The sequence below is a fragment of the Protopterus annectens genome, chromosome 6.part0 (genome assembly GCF_019279795.1).
Source record: "Protopterus annectens isolate FY-2018-M chromosome 6.part0, PAN1.0, whole genome shotgun sequence".
Classification (NCBI taxonomy): Eukaryota; Metazoa; Chordata; order Ceratodontiformes; family Protopteridae; genus Protopterus; species Protopterus annectens.
Genome location: NC_056737.1, coordinates 69,452,534 through 69,475,283, shown reverse-complemented (window position 1 = coordinate 69,475,283; position 22,750 = coordinate 69,452,534). Strand labels below are relative to the sequence as shown.

The following is a 22,750-nucleotide window of genomic DNA, read 5'->3' as shown; positions in this document are numbered from 1 at the left end:
CCAGGCAATGTACTTAGTAGCCAGTACCTGAATTTAACTAAAAGTGACATAGTTCCTGGCCCTTGTCTTTCCTTTTCTTTTTTCACAATGGGAGAGCTGAAGTTAAGCTGTTAATCCATGTATGGCCATCTTGGAAAGTCCAGGCCCTCTCCTTTTTGGCATTTTATTTTGCAGTATCCAAGCCAGTATCCCAAAAATGTGGCTCATCATTTGCTGATGACTGTATGCTGAGCACTTATGTTCATCCACTGATTGGTTTATAGTTTAATATTGGGCTGTTTAAACAGTGGACCATTGAAGTCTAACCACATGATCCCTTATGGAATTTATCAGGACATTAATACTGTACCTCCAACAGGATGAAATGCTTTGGACCTAGGTATGTTACCTTGCCTTTAATAGTAATAGACTGGGTTCTGTTGGTGCTATCCAGTAACTAAAATAGGGCTGTAAATTTAGTTTGATTATGTTGTCATTGATAGTAGAATGTTGAATGGTTTCAAAGGCTATGACCAAATCTGAGTATGCCATGTGAACCAATGCTAGAGTCTAATGCCTCAGTAATTTGTTCACAAAGTCCACCAGGTTTAGGTGTCAGGGTCTTTCTTTAAAAAAAAAAAAAAGTGGTTAGTGTATAGGCTTCAAAAACTGCCAGTGTCTTTAAGGAGTTCAATAATGATGTGCTGCATTACCATACAGATAAGGCTGATAAGGCTTATGGGGCTATAGTTTCCCAGGACAGTAGTGAGTTTTCCTGTGTGGAACTGGATGACTGTAACAGTTCTCAAACCTCTGGCACAAATCCAGTAGAGAGGCTGAAATTGTATGGAAAAAAAATTCAGCCACACAATATTTGCTGCTGGCGAGAAGGAAGCCTGGTACATTGTCTGGGCCCATGGAGCCAGTGTTCTTACCCCTGCCGGGAGCATTTAATGCTCAGAGGTGATGGGGGGTGCAGAAACATACAAATGTGCTGCATATAATTAGGCAGGGTTAGTGGAATAGATTTTTTTGATTTGTTTTTAACACTTTTATTAAATTATCACTTAAGATGTAGGTACATAGGCACACATACCTAAATAGAAAAGAAAACATACTATATTAACTTTTTCATTTAAATACATTATGCATTACTTGCTTTTATTTTTAATAACTGATGTCATTTAAGTCCATCATTACATAAATTGCTCAATTCCTCCCTTCATTTAAACCCCACTTATCCTTTTGAGCATTATTCTGCATATATTGTTTCCATAGATTCCTCTCATTTCTATGTAATTTGTTCCTCCCATTTACTACAGATCCCACTTCTAGTATGTTGTTCTATTTTACAATATTCAGTACTTCAAATACAGATGGGTTATTTATTTATGTTTTAACTTTATTTATCCTGTCTTGGCCTTAGTATGTTTTGGCCATCCAGATCCTGTGCCCCATGAAAAATATAATCATTTCCTTATCTACAGCCATTTTCTCACCCAGTATTTCTGACATAGTACACTGTAAGGAGTTTTTAAAATCTGCCAACTCATTACACCCCCAAGTAGTATGTTCTCAGTTACTTCTTTATTCCCCATCGATGTCTGCCTTAAGAGAGATTCTTTGAAGTCTCCTTTGGGTATAAATATACCTAAGCAAACACTTGGCAAAAATCCTAAACCTTCTGGACTGTGTTACATACATGAATGCAGTACATATATCTTCCCATTTTTCTCTTGTAAATTGCTTTAACAATGTCTCTGTCTCTATGTGTCTCTCTCTCTCTCACTGTTTCTCTCCAGTCTTCTCTAACCTCATCTGATTGATTGCTTAGTTATCATGCAGTATTTTATACGCCCTACTAATTATTCTTTTTTTAACAGCTGCTTCTGTTCTAGATTCTACTACAATTCTACCAGTGCAGCTCTTTTCATTTTCTCTAATCTGCATCTTCTTCTTGGCCTCATCCCACTCTGTTACCTTCCCCCTGTAGTTGTTTGCTCTCAATAATCTGATAGCTTTTCTAGTTTTCTCCTGGAAATTCCAGCCCCTTCTTGTCTATTTTCTGTACCCCTGCTTGCAGTCATCCCTATTGGCAAAGTCTTTTAGTCCATTCCTGTTCTGGCTTAATTCTTAGAATACTTTCTGCAACTTTATGAATATAATATTCTGTACATTTGTTTTTCTCCTTAAAGATTTTTATCCAAAACACAATCATTCCTTATTTCTTGATCTCTTCCCCCTGCTTCATCATATCTTTCCACTTTGGAAGGGGAGTAATGTTTTGATCTGGATTTGTCTACCAGTATGGTGGCTGTATCTTCAGGGGTTGAATATGTGGTGGTGTTTTGTATTAACTCTTTGTATTGTTTCGTATTATTTCTAAGGTTCTTGACTTGGCTGAAGAAGGCTTTGTGGTTACTTTAACTTGGGTGGCAATGTTCAATTTGTACTTGCATTTGTAGAATATGATTTTGTTTCTTAAGTTGCTAGTTGATCTTTTTCAGTTTTTTTCTAAGTATTATGATAATTTTGCTTTCACAGGCAGAGTTTTTTTCCTCTTATTATATGGCTGGGTAATACTGGGATTCTACCAAAGGTTTCTTTTTTTAATTTGGCACTGTATTTATCCCTTATGGGGACCCAAGGCCTCGGTGAAAGCCTGGACATGGGCATGAGACTTAATCATGATTAAGGTTATATTGGGTTGAGGAGGGTGTTAGGTCATCATTTAGTTGAAGTAGAGTGCCTTGGAGTAGTTTTTGAAGATGGAGGGGATAAAAGGTAACTCTGCTTTCTCTTAAGGTGTTACTGGATGGTAGTCAAATTTAACCAGTGGTTTGGTAATTATAAGTGCTGAGGATAAGCAGGCTAGGTAGGTCAAAACCTGGTCCAATATTTTACCTCTCCTTAGGGTTCTGACTAGTTGGTCTAAGAAGTTTGATTTAATGAAGGCCGGGGTACTTTGTTTTTGTTTATTTGTAGGAGCATATGCTACTAAACTGCACCAGCATTAGCTGGAGTACTCGCATACCTGATGTACTGAAAAAGGAATTATAAATGCAAAGAAGTGCAGCTTAGTATCATTCACCAAAAATGCTGTACCCACCTCATATGTTCTAAATTGTATTTAATAGATAGATACAGTCAAGAGACCAGGTGCTTTGGTGGATGTCTCTCATTCAGTCATAATATTGCACTGTAGTCAGGATAACTCTTGTTGTTCGATAATCACATTTCCACCGTGGTCAGGAAATTGTCTGATCCAATTCATTCCCAAAGGAATATCTTAAATATCCAAAGAGGTCATGCTGCCTCTGTACTCTTCCTGTACCAGATCTATCATTAAATAGCGTAACCTTTTCGCTATGTACAAATCTAATCACTTTGCTCAACTGAAAAGGATCCAAAGATTTCTAGGCTGTAAAACCTCCAACTGTACTGATTGACTATCACGCCTTTTGGCATATTCAGTAGCCTGCCAGCCACTTCAAGGTGAACCTTGTCTGTTTGACTACCTCTTTTTTTTTGTAAAAGCCGTGATTTTACTTACTGTGGAGCTAAACCTGCACTAACAGACAAAGCACTCTAGTGAGAGAGGTTTCTAAATCATTGCATTCCCACACTATTGAATAACTTGCCTGTTACTAGTTAAACTACTTTTTTGGCTCCCTTTTAAGGCTAGTCTCGCTGACTGGATAGGTGGATGCACATTTTAAACCAAGATTGTAATGTATAACCCTGCTCAGTTATGGAGGTTAGCACTGTTACGTGCTTTTGGGGGGGGGGGGGGGGCAAGTGCTTTTCACTGTATCTTTTTATAGGTTTATATAGCTGGCAATGCATGATCGCCATGATGAGTTTTCTAGGATTGTGCCTATTAGTTGAAGCTGCTGAAACAAGGCCACTTGCAAGAGAGTCAGATGAATAGAACTGATGGTGATCTTAGCCAAAAGGCCGAGAAGCGATAAGAATAGAATTGATCTTAATGTTGTAAGGGACTTTGTCTGTGGTGCCTTTGAAGTTGTCCTTGACTGAGGAGAGCTTGCTAAGAATTCAGATTCTGCTTCAGGAATTGTAACAGTCCAGTCAAGGAGCTTTCATCTTCCATGCATGCTATAAACTTTGGTGATTTTTTTTTTTTTATGACAAAATAATAGTTGCTATATCAGACATGGCAGACATGTCAATAAACTTCAGTGACTTTTAACTTATTTAATGTTCCTACTTACAATTGAATTTTAATTTCCTATGGGCAGTTTACCTTGTATTGTCAGATGATTCATTATCATGAAGTTATTTTTAAGATGTGGGATATAAAATCAAAAATACTGTGTGGGTTTGGTTAAGAGCATATGACAACAAAAAATGAGCATTGCTGCCTTGGACTGTGACAAGCACCTGCAAAGTACCGAGATAAGGCCCACACTGCATGTCTAGACAGACCGTTATTAGCATTGGTTTCTCAGGATTCTGCCCTCTGCATATTGGCCTCTGTGCCTTGCTGTGTTGTTTGTCCAATAGCAGCCGGATCTTATATAAATTCACAATTACACAATGAAAGTCACTTGATATTCAAAAATGTGCTCAGTGACTCAACAAGACATCAGTGGCCTGACTGGCTATAGTGCCAGAAACATTAAAAAATAAATAAAAAGAGGGGGAAGCTAGTCACTAAAATGGTAACAGACTGAGAAGGTGTTCTCATCATAGAAATCTCTGTTTTGTGTTTGTCTTCCCCTTCTTATTCTGACTGTACAGTAATGCAGTAGAGAGAAACGCATTTGTAAAGTACCTTCTTAGTCTCCACTCCTGCACATCATTGATGTACAGTGTAAGCATGTGGATATACATGCCATACCCATGCGCAGCACGTCAATAGCCAGCAGAGGAAGTGGACAAGTAAAGGGCCATCATACAGTGACTTTATGTAAAACAAGGTGAGCAATTTCTTAATGTTCTTGAATAATACAAAATCCACTTCTTTTTGTAGAATTGAATCACACTATCTTTGTTTAATCACTTGGGCTTCACAGCATGGTCAAACCACACCAGTCATGCATAATAGAGTAATTTAAGTTATAAGCGTACAGTCATTTCCAGACAGGGCTAGTAAAACTTCTTCAATGCCAGTGCCACTTGCTTGCTTGTACAGTACCATGCAGCCATCAGCCAGATCCATCTTCCATTCCAAGTTCACAATTACTGAATGCTTAAAATAAGCCAACTATATTTAAAAGTTTTTATAGTATTTCTAGCAAAGTGGTCCAACTCCAAAGTATGCAAACCAGGAGATATGAATAGGACTGGTCCATTGCAGCTCTGCACTTAGTTTATCAGGCCATGGAGTTCTTGTGCTTTACCCAAAGTCCTGTCCACTTAAGGACCCATGTTCAGCTATCTTTTAGAGTTTAAGCCTCTCCAAGGCCACCATTTATTTTGGAGGTGTGTTTAGTGCTGGTTTTGGGTGTATTAACTGGTGTTCTTTGGGATTTCATCTACCATTCCTGTCAACTGCTTAGTCTTTGAGCTCCTCTCCCTCACCTTTGTTTTCTTCTCTGTCCATTGCTTACCTTCTATTGTACCAAAAGAGATACTTTCTCTTCCCATTCAATCCAAAATATATTTCCCCAATACTGTCTACTGTTGACTCACCTTCCCTTTTTCTAATCCTGACTTACTCCACTGTTTTTTTTAATTTCTTTAAACTCACTCCCTTCAGTACTTTCTGTTCCTCCTTCACTACCTTGTTTATTATTTCCTTCCATTTTGAAGATTCCTCCTTTTTTTTTCCAATTCTTTGCAATCGCTTTTTTATATAGTGTCTTCAACAAGCCCACCATCTCCCCGTCTTTCTCTAAGACTAGTTTTGGAAATCCCAATAAAATTTTGTTAATTTCTGTGTCTGTGGTAATGTTTCCTTCACTGTCTCCCCAAACTTCTCTCTTAATTTAATAACAAATTGAGTTTATTACAGTCACAGATGATGTGTTTTCATGCCCCCTTTTTTCTCTTACATCTCCAGCAAAAGTCGACCACTTCTGTGAACATCCTTGAAAATCTATGTGGGATATAAATTACTTATAAAAACACTTCAAGGCAAAGATCCTAAATCTTCTTGCCCTTGTTGCCATTCTGAGGAGAGTAGTCATCACATCCCATTCCATGTCCAATATCTGTGATTCAAGATTCTTTCCCATTGCTTACTCGATTTTTGTAACCTTTGAAAGTTCCTTTCTCTCAATAATGGTTTTCCCTACACATATTATCCCTTTTGTCTGGTCTCCTTGCTCCCTTCTCTACTGAATCTCCTTTAAAAACTGAGGAAGCTGCTTTGCCTCTGAATTTTTTTTGAGATTCTCCATTTGTTCACCACTCCTTGATACTCCCATTCCAAATTCTCATCCAACTGGTATTTCTCCTGTTTCTCTGCCTGTCTTCACTCTGTCCTGTACTTCCATGTTTTAACATTTGACCCGCTGTTCTGCCATTTTCTTCCTTTTTTTGGACTTTCTTGTACATTCCTTATTGCCAATCATTTATTCTCAGTATGTATTTTCACTTGGCAGTACCATGAAAATTCAGACTTAAACTATTCCCGCTCCAGAACTAAAGAATATTCAGGTGTTGATGCTTTAAAGTACCTGTTCTTTTCGTAACCCGATGATGGGCTCCTTTTTTGATGAAGAAAGAACAGGTGGTTCCAAAGGCTTCCCAATGAAAGTATATTTGCTTGTAAAGGTGAAACAGCAGTATTTTCTAGGAAAGTGGAAAGTAAGGCTGGAAGATGATTAAAAATACTCCCAAACTTCAGTAAATGCTTTCTTAGCTTTACAAAATAAGCACTGAGACTTCATCAGACTTATTTTCAAACATGTACAACCACATTATGTAGCATTTAAAAATATCATGGCTACAGGTATAAAACCAAGTGCTGGTTAAAGGGCTAGTTTAAGAACAGCCATTAAGTTCTTATTTCCCTTAAATAGCTTAAAATCCACACTGCTATTAAGACCCAGAAACATGCATGCATTTAAAGAGGTACACTCCATATTCTGTCCTTTACTGTCTCCATGTCTTTCCTCCCCTGCAACATAATCTAATCCATAAAAAAACTCTCATTAAATGCTGTGTCTGTATAATACATCAACAGAGCTGTGTTATTGGATGACATAACTGTGTTCATATATTCTGTTTCTAAACTTTCTTTCAGTCTGAGCTGCATAAAATCCCTCACATATTAAACTATATGCTGCATAAACCACGTATTTTTATACACGGGTGAAGGATAACCGAGGGTTTATAAGATGACTTTCCTAGCACAGCAAAAATGTCCCCAGAGGAGAGGGACGACATGTTGAGGTTAAAATGTTTGTAATTACTTTAGTTTCTTTAACATGTGCTCCAGTACCTTTTGTCAGAAAAGTCCTTTAAGTTACTATCCCTTTTTAATGACCGTTTCTCATCAGAACCTGCTGTCATTGTATGGAAGTTAATTTCACTGTGTTCATTTCACCACTGTTCATTGTATGAGCTAAAAGCAAGTTTGTCAGTTTCCATGCATTTGGGTTGGGAGATTAGGGTAATAGTAGGGGCGCTGGTTCTGGGGTGGGGGGGGGTGATAGTGGTGGCATTGCCTAAGGCCATAACCGTTCCTTCAGTACTGAAAGCTTCACCAGTGTTTTTTCAGATGGTCTCACTGAGGTAATCCCTTATTATGAATTTTCTTCCAATAGTGAAATATATTGTTATTCAGTGTCGGTCAATAGTGAGATTGTGTGTCTAGCTTTATTCTGTAATCGTTTACCATATTCTCCATTAAATAAAACTGATGCATGCTTGGGTAGTGTAGTACAGAATTGTCAGTAGTTTTAGAGCTGGCACAAGTATTCATGCTGTCTTAACTTTATATTGTTAGAAACATTGGTGTCCAAATAATCCTGTATTTTTATCACTTATTTCACCCACAAATTCTAAGAACTGAGTAATGGTATTTAAAAAATATTCTAGACTATGACAAATAAAAAATGTTATCATTCAAGCAACATTAAAAGGAAATCTGTCTGAAAGCTTCACTGCAGTAGAATACTTCATTCTCCCAATAACCTAGTTTTGCACAGTTTGGTACCATTCTGCCACCCATTGCTACACCTCTGAATTGTTGATGGTACTTTTTCTTAAAAATGAAAAAGTTGTTATTTAAAATATTTAGATAGCAAATCTTAATTCATGGTCCATCAGACTGTCTCCTCAATTAAGCATGGAAGGTGACAGTTCTGTCCAGAGTTTGTACGGAATGACTGCATGCAATGATTTCATAAGGGCTAGCAAGTCATTTCCTTTGGCTTCGAAGCCTTGATCTTATTTATAAAGTCATATGGTCCTCATATGTAATGGCTGTTTAATGACACAACTCTTTTCAATACTAAATCAAAACCATATAGATACTGGCAATAATTTAGAGTGACTAGCCAATAGTATTGGTCATAAAAGTGTGGCGATTCATTCTTTTTTTGCTTTTTAGAGATGCCAAAGATTTCCTGTTTTTGGTTTTGGCACACAAAAAGTTACAAATCTCTGTGGTGTGGAACCCCTTGTAAAAAGCTTCTTCCAGCTATGCCTCCATCAGCCTGAATGATTTCAAAACTTTATGGGCACCACATTGTAAAGATGATCATAATTTAATGAAGATAGCATTTTGTCTTGATATGTGCCCTCCCATACCTGCTTTTGTTGTAATGATACCTTGGCCAGTTATTAGAGGCTTCATAGTAGTCCTTTGGGTAGCATTAAAATATTGACTTGCAGGCTTATTTTTTAGAAGTTTTATTTCCATTTTGCACACCCCCTAAAATGCTATTATAGCAGGATGAAGTGAAGGATGAAAGCAGCTAAGCTTATTGAATCTCCAAACCACCGACACTGTTAAGTGATTGTTTAAATTCAGTCATAGCAGAAGCGGACCATTCACACTGCGTTATTTATTTGACATTTGTTGACCGGGATAGTACGACTGGGACAGAGCCCTTTTTCAGCGGAGGCCCAGTGAGAAAAGCTCCAATGTACAGTAGAAGAATACAAAAATAGAAGTTTAAAATTTCTGCTGTTTAAACAATACACAATAGAAGAATGCAAAAATAGTGGAACACAAATTTTGCTAAATACACGAATAGAGTAATGATCGTTAATTACATTTAAATAAGAAAGGCAAGTGAGAGTTTAACACAGATACAGTTAGATATCAGCATAGTCTTGTAATGGAGTCAGAGCAGATAGAGGGTAGTTGAGGGTGATGTAAGTAAGATAAGTAGGGGGTAGGAGCAGTGAGATTTGGGGGGGGGAGTTTGCAGCAGTTAGTGTAGGAGTGATTATGAAGTTGATAGGTTTATGGATTTGCAATTGTGAGGGTCCTGGTATGAAATAGGTAGCCTGCGATGAGTTGGGAAAGGTTATGTACTTACTGACAAGAGGTAGGTAGGAGAGATCAGGTCTTGAGGTATAAAGGTAAAGGGTGGGAGGAAGGAGTCGTGTGGGGAAGAGGGAGGTTGATAGGTAGTAGGGAGGAAGGATGAGATGGATAGTAGGATGATGAAGGGAGGGTGAGAGACATGTGAATAGACCAAGATGTGTACTAGGCTCGGGGGGGAGGTTGCACATAGTTTATATGCCTGCACAAACCCACACTGGCAGATTTCCAGAGCTCAGAATCTCCTCCTCTGACTCTATCATAGGGGATTGGCTAAGCCCGTCCCATCAGAGGGAAACCTAACCCCTGTCACAGAAAGTCAGTTATTCAGTCTTTTACTGCCAGGTGTAGGACTTCAAACAGTTAAAGCTCCTCAACCATCTGCACTGGTGTATTACAACTTCCAGACTCGGATAAGATCCTTTGGGAACTTCCCTCCATCTTTATTTATGTAAGCATTTGATTTATTTCTGTTTTGTTTAAAACAAACACACTCACACTCACACACACACACACACACACACACACACACACACACACACACACACACACACACACACAGTCTGTATAGTTTCATATCTCTCTTTTGTTTTAGATATGTGTGAATTCATATTTACATGTATGTATGTATGTATGTGCGTGTGTGTGAGTGTATATATATATATATATATATATATATATATATATATATATATATATATATGTGTGTATATATATATATATATATATATATATATATATATATATATATATATATATATATATATATATATATATACATACACACACACACATAAAATATATATGTGTGTGTGTGTGTGTGTGTGTGTGTGTATGTATGTATGTATATGTATATATATATATATATATATATATATATATATATATGTACACACACACACACACACAGCCCATGTCTCTAGTGGACACAGGCAATCTGTAAATGGTTTATCTCCCATGTCCCTGCTTACACTTAACAAGGGTACCACAATTTGTCAGTGACTTAGGATGCATGGCTAGACTTAAAAAGGCCCTACTCATCATTAGCCTGGTAATTTAATTCAAGTGTAACTTAAGACAGCTGGATGGGGAACAGGAAATTCATCTCTGGTTTGATATCCATGTCTTTAGTGGACACAGGCAGTCTGTAAATGGTTCATCTCCCAAGCCCCTGCTTACATTTAACAAGGGTACCACAATTTGTCAGTGACTTAGGATGTATGGCTAGGCTTAAAAAGGCCCTACTGGTCATTAGCCTGGTACACACGTGTGATCTTTTCACCAGTCACTGTCAAACAGCAAGAACATATTCAAACAAGATATTTAAGTTGAAGTATTAAAATCCAAACCTCGGTAAACAAAGCAGGAGCAAAATAATAAGTTAAAACATTGCCACCCCTTTTCATATCAGTGTCCTGAACAAGGATCTTATCTTGACTTCTAAAGCCAGAGATGCCTCTGGAAACAAACATAAAAGTCTCTTACAAAGCTGGAGTGTAATATTTGTATAAAAGACTATGAACTCAAAGCAGAACATAACCTTTGCAACACCAGGATATCCCACCCTTAACTGCCACTATCCTTCCATGCAAGACTAAGTAGTCAGCAGTTAGAATAACCACATATCTGCAGTATTAATGAATAAACTCTAAAGGACTTTTCAAGCTTTCCCACTGACACTTGTGTCCCTTACATGTACTCCATTTGGCTGAAGTCCACTTTGGATTCCCACACTTCAGAAGGAGTTCTCAATTTCTAAGAAAGAGCTTCTTGGTTACGTAGGTTTCATTTTCCTTTTCACTAGGTTAAGAAGAGAATCATACTATATGCATAACAGAAAAAATGTAGAATTGTAGCTAAACCTTTTACTGGAGTTCAGAGTATAATAATTCTGTACATATGCAAAGCAAGGGGCTTGCTGACCCCTTTTACAATGCTCCTTGGTTTCCACCATTGGTTAATACAACAATTGCTTTTTCCTTCACTCAAGGTAAGCAAACTGCACGTCAGCCACTCAAGCCTACACCCCCAGCTTCCCAGGTTATTAGTAGATTGTGAGTTTCCAACAGTTTAAATGGATTCCCTAGCCCCAATTCATTGATATGAAAAGGGGTGGCAAAGTTGTTTCTGCTTTATTTTCTGAAAAAAACAAACAAAAAAATATACTTGTTTTCCTGACTTTATAAGCTAGTACAGTCCCGTTTTCAGGTTAGTGCTGAATTTCAGGGCTGTGTTACAAGTTTCTGTGTTTGCCCATACCTTACTTGGATAGAAGGAATTTTCTCTGTTCACTGTGAGAGAGGGAGCTTTGAGCAGCCTATCTGTCCCTGGAGGAGTGTTTTCAGCCCAGAAATTAGTAGTTTATTGGCTAATTTCTATCTAATTCATTTTCCTGCTATAAAACCCGCATTTGCAAGGTTTTTGTGCTAGTATAAAGCTCAGCAAGCTCCTGCCTGGTGCCCTGCAGAGTTCTACAGCAGCAGAGAGACAAAAGAGAGACTTTGGAGTGATTAAGTATAATTTTCTGCATTTTCTTGCTGCCTTTAGCTAATTTCACCTTAAACCAGATTTTCTAGAGTTTCTGTTATTTAAAAAAGCTTGTTTCAGCTACATATTGAATTAATTTTCCTGCCTGCACTTTAACAAAGTCGTTTTTGTGTTTAAATCACCTGTTTAACTGTTGTAGGCTACACAATCAAGTGTGATAGCCATTTCTGTGCATTTAAAGTGTTTTTTGATTGTATCTGCTTTATTTTCTGGAAAAAAAATATACTTGTTTTCCCGCTGCTGAATTCAGGGCTGTGTTACATGTTTCTTTGTTTGCCCATACCTTATTTGGATAGAAGGAAGTTTCTCTGTTCACTGTGAGAGAGGGAGATGTGAGCAGCCTGTCTGTCCCTGGAGGAGTGGTTTCAACCCAGAAATTAGTAGTTTATTGGCCATTTTGGGCTAATTTCTATCGCTTTCATTTCCCTGCTATAAAACCTGCATTTCTGCGGTTTTGCATGCCGGGCAGCGCCGGTTAGCTAGGGTATAACTATTCCCGGCTCCACAAAGTATACTCTTCAATTTTTCCCTTCGAACTAGAAAAACTTTCAACTTAAGCACTCAAACCATTCAATTCTCATACCGGCACTTGCTCAAAACTCATAGCAAGCCTTAGCACTATACCCCCCTATAATGTAGAGAAGGACAAGGGTCTCTATTTGACCTTACCAGCCAATCAGTAAAACAGTTCACTGTACCTATCCAGGCATGTCCAAAGGGCAGTTTCAGGTGTACTCTCCAGTCCAACTGGTGAATCTGGGCATTTTGAGGCAATGTTACAATTGCCTCATGTACACAGACAACCCTCTCCTCCTTCCACCAAATACTAATACATGCGAGAGATGCAATTATAAAACCAAACTTGAGGCTAAGCTCTCTCAACCCAAGACTGGACCAGGCAGTCAAGAGGAGAAGGGAATTACTTGCATCACACCACCAGTCTCACATAGACCTATGAAACCAGCACTGGCAAAAAACGCACATAAATACATGAAAATATACTCGGAGGCTCTAAATAAAAATCTGCAAAAGCAACAGAGACTTCCAAATTAGACATCCAAGCAACCTCCACCCCCCAACACAAACCATGAAACACATACTTCACAAAACCAGTGTGCCACACAATCACAGCCCTTAAGGCAAAATAACATACCCAACATACTAGTACTAGATGACTCTATAGTCAGGCACACTGACGTCCCACTCACTAGGCTGAACAAGGAAAAGGTTACTGTTAGCTGCCTGTTGGGTGCCAGGATCCACCACATAACACAAGCAGTCAGGTCACTCCAGAACAAGTACAAATATGACACTGTCATTGTCCATGTTGGTATGAATGACCTGAGCCGTACCTCCCTGGATTACATGAAAAAAGACATGGGGGAGCTTTCTGATCACGTCATCTTGCCCTCACCAAGAATGATACCACAGTATAGAGAAAAAATTATCAATTTCAACAATTGGCTAAGCTTCTGGTGTCATTCAAAGGGGATCCAGTGTCTGTCAGCCTGGGATGACATGCTCGGCAAGCCACGCTGCTTCGCTAGAGATGGCTTGCACCTGTCACCCTCAGGCTTTCGAATACTGGCCAAGGCTTTTGCCACCCCCATAGTGCCTTTTTTAGGCAAGGCTCAAAGACAAACCCACTGCCGTAAATAGCACAAGTAACAAAAACTGAGGGTAATGCTACTCAGTGCCAGAAGTCTAAACTTCAAAATGCACGCACTCAAGGCACTTCTCAGTATGGAGAAAATCGATATATGTGCAGCAACAGAAACCTGGTTTAAGGCTTCAGAGAGCACCCCAGCACTACCAGGCTACAACTCGTACCATACATTTCAGCCACAAAACCTGGACCGAAATACAAAAGGCGGGGGAGTATCCATACTCATCAAGGATACCCACATCTCCAGGTTAGTGGCACAGCACAATGCTTCATAGATCATCCACATGCAACTAACAACAGGCAAAACTGCTATTCAAATTATAGCTTGCTACAGATCACCTACCATGTCCCAGGACCTGCACTGCCCATTCCTGGAAACACTGGGAAATATAAAGGTCCTGCCAAACACCCTGATATTGGGTGATTTCAATTAAACAAACATTAACTGGGAGAACTACTCAAGTACAAACTCCCTTGCCCAACATTTCCTAGAATTTATAAACTCAAACGCCCTGGATCAACTGGTCAACACCCCCACCAGAGGTGGCAACATATTGGACCTGGTCATCACCAACACAGGTGAACAGTGTTCCATACCGGATGTCAGCCCCATGCTGGTTAGATCTGACCATAAACTAATCACTCTGGATATCCACATTCCGCCACTACCCCCAGTCAAAGAAACTACCATGAAAAACTTTTCAAAAGCAAACTTCACAGCACTTAAGACCTAGGTGGGAAGTTTCAAAGCCCTCATGCTAAAGGGTAATGCTGTCCAAGCTGCAAAATCCTTTACTAATGCACTCTACGGGCATCTACAAGAATGCATAGATCATGTTATTCCCAAACAAAACCAAGACTCACTCCTCCAAGAAAAGGAAACCAGTCTGTTGGACCCCTGCCATAAACAAGCTATATAATAGAAGGAGGAAACGAATACAGAAAAGAGTAAAATCCCAAGAAGGGAAGACATCCCTGATCAGTATCAGCAAGAAACTATGTTCCCTCATAAAATCATCCAAGGCCAACTTCGAAAGAAAAATTGCCATGGACTCCAAAGATAACCACAAGGCATTCTTTAGCTATGTCAAGAATCTAAGTGGCTCTTCTCAGATCTGCTCGGAGTTAGTGCAGAATGGTGCAAAATTCACTGAACCGACCGATATAGCCAACATCCTGGCAGACAGGTTCAGTGCAAACTTCACCCCCTTCCACCCCAAAGGGCCCATAACTATACCAGAAGAATGTAGTGCCCCTGAAATCACAGACTCTCAGGTTAAAACAGCCCTCTCTAAAGCCAAAAGCACAGCATCAATTGGACTGGACAGTGTCTCAGGCTGCGTCCCATACGAGCTCAAAGATGAACTAACCCCTCACCTAAACACACTGTTTAAACTCAGCCTCTCCACAGACTACGTGCCCATAGAGTGCCACACAGCAATGGTTATTCCACTCCACTAAGGTGGAGCCACAACGGACCCGGGAACTATCTCCCTATAAGCCTGACAAGCTTGGTCTGCAAAGCTATGGAGCGCATCATCTTGGATCTCATTAATAGAGACATCGGAAACCTACAAACACTGGACCCTACCCAGTTTGGCTTTAAGGGCAGATCATGCTTCCTAAACCTGGTGGACTTCTTTGAGACAGTTACCAAGGCTTTAAACGAGGGAAAGGTGGTCCACACAGCTTACCTAGACCTGCAAAGGCCTTCAACACCATTCCTCACTCAGGTATTTGGTATTTTAGACAAGCTCACCAGCCTGAACATAAACCCCTATGTCACGAGATGGGTTGCCAACTGGCTCACAGACAGAACCACATGGTAAGAGTTGCGGGAGCTAGGTCTGACTCTAAACCAGTTACAAGTGGTGTTTTCCAGAGCTCAGTCCTAGGACCCCTCCTGTTCGGCATATACTTCTCATAGGTACAGGCAAGCACAGGAGGACTATGGCTGACCAAGTTAACATGCGACTGCAAACTAGGGGCTATAACTGACTCTCCGGCTGACACAGACATCCTGCAAATGGGTCTCACTGAAACTGATACCTGGTGTCAAAATCATGGCCTCAAATTAAATGCCAAAAAGTGCATAGTCACCCCATTTGGAAAAAACAAAAGTACCCACAAACTACCACATAGGTGGTAGCCCCTAAATACGGAAGGCGTAATAAGGGATCTGGGGACCCAAGTAGATAATAACCTCTCCTTTGGTAATCACATTGCCAAAGTGGTTAGAAAATCCTTTTGTGGCGTACCTAATCACAAAAGGGTTTGCATCCAGATCGAAAGAGGTAATTGGGCCCCTCTATGCATCACTCATCAGACCCATCATAGAGTACAATACCCCATTTGGGATGTACCTTACAAGACAACTGCAACAACTGGAAAGACCACAGAAGTACCTCACCAAGAAGATCACTGGCCTCAAGCAGATGCCCTGTGCAGCTCAACTGAAGAAACTCCAGCTGTACTCTGTTGCATACCGCCTACTCAGAGGTGATCGCTGCCTGACATACAAAGCCATGTCCAATCCAGAATTGATAGACATGCTCCACCTAAAGAAAACCATATCCCCTCGAGCGACATGCTCCAGGGATCTAAACCTCACCACAACAGTAAATAGGATGTGCTGAAGGGATAGATTCTTGTCCCAGAGACTTCCCGTGCTCTGGAACAAGATTCCAATCTACATTAGGCAGAGCTCCTCACTAACCCTCTTCAAGAGAAATCTTGACGAGTGGATGGGAAACAGATTAGTTCCCTGTGCCTCTGTCCAGCAGAGCCATTGAAGTGATCCCTGGGGTAAACTTTCTAAGGGGGCGGCGAAAGCAAACACATTCCGGCTAGGCTTATAAATGCATTCGGGCAGATAGCCTAGTACCTACCTATGAACACCAATGGGATGAGATTTTCAAAGTCCAAGACACTAGAGAATATTGCTGTGTTCCACCCTCCCCATTTCTTTTTCCAGCTGCTCTCACGCTGTAAAACAAAAACACACTAAAGAATATTTTCACCCAGATGAAAAAACAAAAATGATGGAATGAAAAAATGATGAAAAACCAAGGATGATGGTTAATTTGTAGGTGGGTGAATGCTGTTGTGCTGAGTACTGTCATAGGCAGATATTGATATGGACCCAGAAGTGGTTGTAGCCCAGCATTTGCCGCAAAATATATTTTATTCAAAGCATTTGTAATACAGGGATAGTGGAAATTTGGTATCTGATCATATAACATCAAAGATGAAACATTTAGGTGCATGGAAATTCAGGTGCCATAACTGCCCACTACCTTTATAGATTTATAGGTTCATAGATTAGAACTAGGCTAACTGGTCTTGTGGACCATTTTAAGCCTAGTCAATTAACCCGTGTGAGCATCAAACCCTGCACTTTGTGTCTGTAAGGTAAACACCTTAACCATTATGCCAACCTCCCCCCTCCCAATGTTTGCCTTATGCCTTTATTGGGATATGTTGAGATAAAATGAGAACAGGCAGCTGCTTGCTTATTGAGTTTCCTCCAGTCCAACTGGTGAATCTGGGCATTTTGAGGCAATGTTACAATTGCCTCATGTACACAGACAACCCTCTCCTCCTTCCACCAAATACTAATACATGCGAGAGATGCAATTATAAAACCAAACTTGAGGCTAAGCTCTCTCAACCCAAGACTGGACCAGGCAGTCAAGAGGAGAAGGGAATTACTTGCATCACACCACCAGTCTCACATAGACCTATGAAACCAGCACTGGCAAAACGCATTAATACATGAAAATATACTCGGAGGCTCTAAATAAAAATCTGCAAAAGCAACAGAGACTTCCAAATTAGACATCCAAGCAACCTCCACCCCCCAACACAAACCATGAAACACATACTTCACAAAACCAGTGTGCCACACAATCACAGCCCTTAAGGCAAAATAACATACCCAACATACTAGTACTAGATGACTCTATAGTCAGGCACACTGACGTCCCACTCACTAGGCTGAACAAGGAAAAGGTTACTGTTAGCTGCCTGTTGGGTGCCAGGATCCACCACATAACACAAGCAGTCAGGTCACTCCAGAACAAGTACAAATATGACACTGTCATTGTCCATGTTGGTATGAATGACCTGAGCCGTACCTCCCTGGATTACATGAAAAAAGACATGGGGGAGCTTTCTGATCACGTCATCTTGCCCTCACCAAGAATGATACCACAGTATAGAGAAAAAATTATCAATTTCAACAATTGGCTAAGCTTCTGGTGTCATTCAAAGGGGATCCAGTGTCTGTCAGCCTGGGATGACATGCTCGGCAAGCCACGCTGCTTCGCTAGAGATGGCTTGCACCTGTCACCCTTAGGCTTTCGAATACTGGCCAAGGCTTTTGCCACCCCCATAGTGCCTTTTTTAGGCAAGGCTCAAAAGACAAACCCACTGCCGTAAATAGCACAAGTAACAAAAACTGAGGGTAATGCTACTCAGTGCCAGAAGTCTAAACTTCAAAATGCACGCACTCAAGGCACTTCTCAGTATGGAGAAAATCGATATATGTGCAGCAACAGAAACCTGGTTTAAGGCTTCAGAGAGCACCCCAGCACTACCAGGCTACAACTCGTACCATACATTTCAGCCACAAAACCTGGACCGAAATACAAAAGGCGGGGGAGTATCCATACTCATCAAGGATACCCACATCTCCAGGTTAGTGGCACAGCACAATGCTTCATAGATCATCCACATGCAACTAACAACAGGCAAAACTGCTATTCAAATTATAGCTTGCTACAGATCACCTACCATGTCCCAGGACCTGCACTGCCCATTCCTGGAAACACTGGGAAATATAAAGGTCCTGCCAAACACCCTGATATTGGGTGATTTCAATTAAACAAACATTAACTGGGAGAACTACTCAAGTACAAACTCCCTTGCCCAACATTTCCTAGAATTTATAAACTCAAACGCCCTGGATCAACTGGTCAACACCCCACCAGAGGTGGCAACATATTGGACCTGGTCATCACCAACACAGGTGAACAGTGTTCCATACCGGATGTCAGCCCCACGCTGGTTAGATCTGACCATAAACTAATCACTCTGGATATCCACATTCCGCCACTACCCCCAGTCAAAGAAACTACCATGAAAAACTTTTCAAAAGCAAACTTCACAGCACTTAAGACCTAGGTGGGAAGTTTCAAAGCCCTCATGCTAAAGGGTAATGCTGTCCAAGCTGCAAAATCCTTTACTAATGCACTCTACGGGCATCTACAAGAATGCATAGATCATGTTATTCCCAAACAAAACCAAGACTCACTCCTCCAAGAAAAGGAAACCAGTCTGTTGGACCCCTGCCATAAACAAGCTATATAATAGAAGGAGGAAACGAATACAGAAAAGAGTAAAATCCCAAGAAGGGAAGACATCCCTGATCAGTATCAGCAAGAAACTATGTTCCCTCATAAAATCATCCAAGGCCAACTTCGAAAGAAAAATTGCCATGGACTCCAAAGATAACCACAAGGCATTCTTTAGCTATGTCAAGAATCTAAGTGGCTCTTCTCAGATCTGCTCGGAGTTAGTGCAGAATGGTGCAAAATTCACTGAACCGACCGATATAGCCAACATCCTGGCAGACAGGTTCAGTGCAAACTTCACCCCCCCCCCTTCCACCCCCAAAAGGGCCCATAACTATACCAGAAGAATGTAGTGCCCCTGAAATCACAGACTCTCAGGTTAAAACAGCCCTCTCTAAAGCCAAAAGCACAGCATCAATTGGACTGGACAGTGTCTCAGGCTGCGTCCCATACGAGCTCAAAGATGAACTAACCCCTCACCTAAACACACTGTTTAAACTCAGCCTCTCCACAGACTACGTGCCCATAGAGTGCCGCACAGCAATGGTTATTCCACTCCACTAAGGTGGAGCCACAACGGACCCGGGAACTATCTCCCTATAAGCCTGACAAGCTTGGTCTGCAAAGCTATGGAGCGCATCATCTTGGATCTCATTAATAGAGACATCGGAAACCTACAAACACTGGACCCTACCCAGTTTGGCTTTAAGGGCAGATCATGCTTCCTAAACCTGGTGGACTTCTTTGAGACAGTTACCAAGGCTTTAAACGAGGGAAAGGTGGTCCACACAGCTTACCTAGACCTCGCAAAGGCCTTCAACACCATTCCTCACTCAGGTATTTGGTATTTTAGACAAGCTCACCAGCCTGAACATAAACCCCTATGTCACGAGATGGGTTGCCAACTGGCTCACAGACAGAACCACATGGTAAGAGTTGCGGAAGCTAGGTCTGACTCTAAACCAGTTACAAGTGGTGTTTTCCAGAGCTCAGTCCTAGGACCCCTCCTGTTCGGCATATACTTCTCAGAGGTACAGGCAAGCACAGGAGGACTATGGCTGACCAAGTTCGCAGACGACTGCAAACTAGGGGCTATAACTGACTCTCCGGCTGACACAGACATCCTCCAAAAGGGTCTCACTGAGACAGATACCTGGTGTCAAAACCATGGCCTCAAGCTAAATGCCAAAAAGTGCATAGTCAACCCATTTGGAAAAAACAAAAGTACCCACAAACTACCACATAGGTGGTAGCCCCCTAAATACGGAAGACGTAATAAGGGATCTGGGGACCCAAGTAGATAATAACCTCTCCTTTGGTAATCACATTGCCAAAGTGGTTAGAAAATCCTTTTGTGGCGTACCTAATCACAAAAGGGTTTGCATCCAGATCGAAAGAGGTAATTGGGCCCCTCTATGCATCACTCATCAGACCCATCATAGAGTACAATACCCCATTTGGGATGTACCTTACAAGACAACTGCAACAACTGGAAAGACCACAGAAGTACCTCACCAAGAAGATCACTGGCCTCAAGCAGATGCCCTGTGCAGCTCAACTGAAGAAACTCCAGCTGTACTCTGTTGCATACCGCCTACTCAGAGGTGATCGCTGCCTGACATACAAAGCCATGTCCAATCCAGAATTGATAGACATGCTCCACCTAAAGAAAACCATATCCCCTCGAGCGACATGCTCCAGGGATCTAAACCTCACCACAACAGTAAATAGGATGTGCTGAAGGGATAGATTCTTGTCCCAGAGACTTCCCGTGCTCTGGAACAAGATTCCAATCTACATTAGGCAGAGCTCCTCACTAACCCTCTTCAAGAGAAATCTTGACGAGTGGATGGGAAACAGATTAGTTCCCTGTGCCTCTGTCCAGCAGAGCCATTGAAGTGATCCCTGGGGTAAACTTTCTAAGGGGGCGGCGAAAGCAAACACATTCCGGCTAGGCTTATAAATGCATTCGGGCAGATAGCCTAGTACCTACCTATGAACACCAATGGGATGAGATTTTCAAAGTCCAAGACACTAGAGAATATTGCTGTGTTCCACCCTCCCCATTTCTTTTTCCAGCTGCTCTCACGCTGTAAAACAAAAACACACTAAAGAATATTTTCACCCAGATGAAAAAACAAAATGATGGAATGAAAAATGATGAAAACCAAGGATGATGGTTAATTTGTAGGTGGGTGAATGCTGTTGTGCTGAGTACTGTCATAGGCAGATATTGATATGGACCCAGAAGTGGTTGTAGCCCAGCATTTGCCGCAAAATATATTTTATTCAAAGCATTTGTAATACAGGGATAGTGGAAATTTGGTATCTGATCATATAACATCAAAGATGAAACATTTAGGTGCATGGAAATTCAGGTGCCATAACTGCCCACTACCTTTATAGATTTATAGGTTCATAGATTAGAACTAGGCTAACTGGTCTTGTGGACCATTTTAAGCCTAGTCAATTAACCCGTGTGAGCATCAAACCCTGCACTTTGTGTCTGTAAGGTAAACACCTTAACCATTATGCCAACCTCCCCCCTCCCAATGTTTGCCTTATGCCTTTATTGGGATATGTTGAGATAAAATGAGAACAGGCAGCTGCTTGCTTACGAATTCGAGTTTCCTCGCTCTATCGTCTGGCTTGCGGCGCTACTCTGTGTCCCCATAGCACCTATGTGCTTTGTCTCTGTATTTTCAGTCTGTTGAATTGCTGCCTACCATTATACCTTTGTATGCATTAATCCTTAAAACAGAGGCCCTTTTGTTTACATTGTTAGGTGTACGACTTTGCTTCTTTGGATCATTTTCAGAAGTTTCTGGTTTGGTTTTGTAATTGTAGTGTGCATTGTAACAGGAAACACAGTCTAGTTTTGAAAAAGTAGGGAGTCTTTATTGTATAGGCAGTCATTCTCATTTTTCTTGAGAATTTAAATGGTAAAGCAAAACCAGATTAATACTTGTATACAGCACCGAACACTTTGAAATGCAATTAATGGAATAAACTTTCTTGGGAAGGGTATAGTGAGTAAGACATTTTTAGTGGCAAGGAAAGAACTTATGCAGATGTTAACAATGGAAAGGCTGCTTTGAAAAACATTCACAGATTTTACATGTGGAAGTCCACAGAAGTTTTCAGACAAAAAAAAATATATCTATATACACGGTACTTTGAAATTATAATGTTAAATGCAAACTAAGTTTGTCATCTGGAGTATACAGTATAGTTAGAACTTTAACATTTGGCTTGCTTCCTGAAGGAGTGATAATGGATGCTAGTCAGGAATTTTAGTAAATTCCTGCAGAATTCACCAAGGGCTTGTGATGCCTGATTTTAAGCATTACAGCCACATAGGTACAAGGGCTAGTTAACTACATTCAGTAGCCTTTCTGAGGTGTAAGGATGCTGTGCAGTAGGTTTGTTCTGAAAACTAATAAGCTGATGTGTGCTTCAGCTGAGGAACGGATTTTATGCACTTGTCATTTATTATTTACATTGCCTACCCAATATTTGCCTTGTGAACTATTTTCGGTGTGCTTTTTTTTTCTTTATTTTTTACATGTATTGAGTGGTCACTGGGGTCTCAGTCCAACAAAGCCTGACATGCCATTTAACACTCTACCTTCCCCTATACAATATAAGACCGAAAACGGAAAGTAAATGATGTGTAAAGTATTGCTGAATAGAACCCCAGGACTATAGTTGATTTTAATTGGTACGCATGGAGCTGCT

The 22,750-nt window shown here is 40.6% G+C and overlaps 1 long non-coding RNA gene across 2 annotated transcripts in view; it reads left to right on the top strand.

Moving 5' to 3' along the window:
• Window positions 1-22,750, top strand: part of LOC122804167 — a 923,101-nt gene that overhangs the window by 86,180 nt on the left and 814,171 nt on the right. The window lies entirely within an intron of this gene.